General features: G+C 35.8%; 1 non-coding gene across 1 annotated transcript; it reads left to right on the top strand.

The window, feature by feature from the left end:
- The first annotated feature begins 3,231 nt into the window (after nucleotides 1-3,231).
- LOC130854663 (U6 spliceosomal RNA) lies at nucleotides 3,232-3,338 on the top strand. The gene has a single exon (XR_009054112.1). It is a non-coding gene; the product is annotated as a U6 spliceosomal RNA (small nuclear RNA).
- Nucleotides 3,339-3,587: the final 249 nt, after the last annotated feature.

Here is a 3,587-nt window from a genome sequence, read left to right as displayed (position 1 = left end):
CCCTTTTTGGGCAACAAAGAGATTGAATCAAAGGGATGTATGACCTGGAAAGCAAGTCTGGGCACTAACAGCAGACAGTGGTGGTGTTGCTTATCCCAGCCCCACATCCTAATGATGCTAATTGGACTCTGAAAACTATATTTCAACTAAAGACATGACAGTTCCAACTTAAGCTTTTCTTACTTGGCCTAGTTTCAAGAAATACGTGATGTACTTTGTGGTACTGCTGATTACAAATCTCCTTAGAAAATGTTATAGCAGAATGCTGATGAAATCTGCAACCTCTGTAAGTTTTAGAAAATGAGCTTCACAGGTCAGCTCATGAATATACGGGTCAACTATACATCTTCCTATAGGTAATATTATATTATTTTTATATTTTAAGTAAACTTACAAATAAAGTATTATAAGTAATGGGGCAATTCAATATTTATAGAGTAATATACTTGGGGTGTCTCTAAAGGGAGAAAAATGAACATTTCTTTTGTGCATCACTAATTAAACAAGCCAAAGCAACTATTTACACAGAAAATTAGCCATAAATTTATCTATTAAATGTGGTAACATACAAGCATCTTCTTTAGACAGAATGAATATACTGGTAATTTTGTTTCAACAGTATTCAAAAATCCAATATATTATTATCCAAGAATACAAATAAAAGCTAGTTAGTTGGTTATGCAAAATCCACCAGACTCCTTTAAAAAGCATGTAACATTTTCATACTTACTGCAAAAACTCAACACTTTTCGTATAGAACAATTTTAAATGTACATAGAGAATATCCCCCCAAAATCATAACTGTAAAGACCACAGCTTCCATTTTCTTTAGGATCATTATTCCTCTGGAAATGTTATCAGACTAAATAAACCAGTACTGAAAAACAATGACTTGGTTCAGAAAAGCAATGGAATCTACATTCCTGTTTCAAGAATTTTTGTCTGCTGAACTTTTAAGATAATCAGTTCCAGTTTCATTTAGACAATCTGTTCTGATTTTATACAGGGTTTTCAAATTTGCATTTCGAGTAATGATTTAAGTAAGATTATTACTTGCATCCCAGAAATTGATTGATATTGTATATTACATGAATAAGAATGAGGAATTTGATAAACACCCATAAACAATAGCATCAAGAAGAGCAACATTTGTAGATTTAAAAAATGCTAATGAGAAGTACAAACAACCATAAATACGTATACGAGAAATGTAGACTCAGAAAAAGAAAGGCCAGTTTGAACCTGTGGTAACTTTGCTTTATCTGTTAAAATTCTTTCCAAGTCAAAGGGAAGAATAGACATACCTGTTTCCTAACGCTGCTCTGTGGCATACTAAGTCACTCCGTCTGTCCTCCTCCATTCCATCTGTCCTCCTCCATTCCCTCATCTTGAGGATGGGGACAACAGCATTTACCTCCGATAGTTTTTGTAAGGATGTCCTAAGTAAAGGACTTGGCCCAGAGTGAGTGCTCAATAAATCGTAGGTATTATTATCAGAAACTAAAGTGGAAATCTAAATTGAAAAGACAATGTTATTTTAAGCCTTGACCTTACAGGTTTCGAATTTACAAACGATAAGAAGTAAACACGGCAAACTGGACTGCTTGTTGTTATTTGTAACTTTGGAATGTATGTCTAAATTTCTTCAAAAAGCCAATAATATCACAACCTAAGTGAGTAACAAGGACATATTCTAGCAGGCAATTCATTAAGAGTAGTAAGACATCTTAGAGTTTACCTGTTTCTGTCCCAAGTTGGTATCCAGCTTGAAGAACTAAAGAAGTGGAGTGGTTTGCCCAGAGCACTCATGGTGGAGCCAAGATGAGGAGCTTACATTTAGATTCTCAGCTCAGCACTAGCATGGTCTATCCCCCTTTCCTTTCATAGTCACCTAAATCAGTCAACCCAAAAATCTCCTCTGTCGTCTTCAACCAGCACTAAATTATATCCCACTGGAGGTTTCATTACTGATCACCATGGTAACTCTCCATCCTTTTCTCACAACTACTCTTTTCACTCTCTTCATGGTTGAAAATGAAGTACAATACCCAGGTGGCGCCCTTTTTTCCTGACACTCAGCTGGACTGCATTTCTCTCTGCCATGGGACCACGGACTCTTACCCAAGCTTAGCACATAAAATCCTCCTACTCCCAGTTCTTATTTTTTTCTATTCACAGGCTAAATGGAGACAATGCAGAGGACCTAGAAGTGGGTGGAGCCTCAGATGGAAGGATCATGGGTCCTGAGTGACTGCATGGAGCATGACATATCACATCTCCCTTCCTCCCAACCCTACGGAATGGCATTGAATTACGACAGGAGTAAGAAATAAAAGTTCTTGGTTAAGGCTTTGAGATTTGGGGTTGTTTGTATAGTAGTTAGACAACCCTTATTAATATTTATACTCCAAATACTTCCTTGATAGCATATCTATTTGCTCATTTCCCCAAGAATACAACGGGAGAGTCTTCTAGAATCAAAACTTCTCTCAGTTATCTTTTGAAATAGAAAAAAGAATTGTGCAAAAACTAAAATAAACAGACATCATTACCATAAATCTGTCAATACATATTAAAATTTTACCACAGTAATTTCTTACTATTTGACCTAATGATTTCAACTTGTGGGCTCTACATACAGAAACAGATATTTCAGTACTTGTGGATGCATGTACAAAGAATTCTTTTTCCGTACCATTTCCAGTGGTTTAAAAAAAAGCCACCACCACCCCCCCCCGAGAAAAAAAAAACAGAAAATATGCACAGCCTTAATCTCTATTAGTAGGAGAATGATTGAATATACTACGACACATCTCTGTCCTTAAAAAATGTTCCTCAGCTATTGAAAAGAATGAGTTGGATCTATGAATATTGACTAGAAATAATATCCATATTATTTCTGCCAAAGTCAAAAAGCAAACAGTGATATAATGTGTATCATGTCATCCCATTCTGTAAAAGCAAAGACAGAAACAAAATTCTTACATTTGTGCATCTGCAGAAAAAACGGAGTAAGGATGCTGTGAAAATTCATACTTTATAGCAAGATGAGAAAAATTTAAACAAAAAATGTTCTCTGCCCTTTGGCTTCCTCTCTCCCCACTACTGTGCATTATGTATCTGCATTAAACATCGACCAAACCTCCTCCATCAGCAGAAATAACCTGCTCAACCGTAAAGAGAAACATTCTCCTGCATCAACAAGACAACTCCTTAAAAGACAACATTCCTATGCTTGTTCCAGCAGCACATACACTAAGACTGGAACTATATTGAGAAGATTAGCATGGCCCCTGTGCAAGGATGACACACAAATTCCTGAAGCATTCCATATTTTTAGCAGCACTATTCACAGTAGCCAAGTCATGGAAACAACCTAAATGTCCATCGAGAGAGGAATGAATAAAGATGATGTGATATATATATATATATATATATATATATATATATACACACACACACACACATACACACAATGGAATACTACTCAGCCATAAAAAAGAATGAAATAATGTCATTTGCAGCAATTTGGATGCAACTAGAGATTATAACACTAAGTGAAGTAAGTCAGAGAGAGAAAGACAAAT

The sequence above is a fragment of the Hippopotamus amphibius genome, chromosome 5, assembly GCF_030028045.1.
Source record: "Hippopotamus amphibius kiboko isolate mHipAmp2 chromosome 5, mHipAmp2.hap2, whole genome shotgun sequence".
Classification (NCBI taxonomy): Eukaryota; Metazoa; Chordata; class Mammalia; order Artiodactyla; family Hippopotamidae; genus Hippopotamus; species Hippopotamus amphibius.
This window is presented reverse-complemented; position numbering and strand designations above follow the sequence as displayed.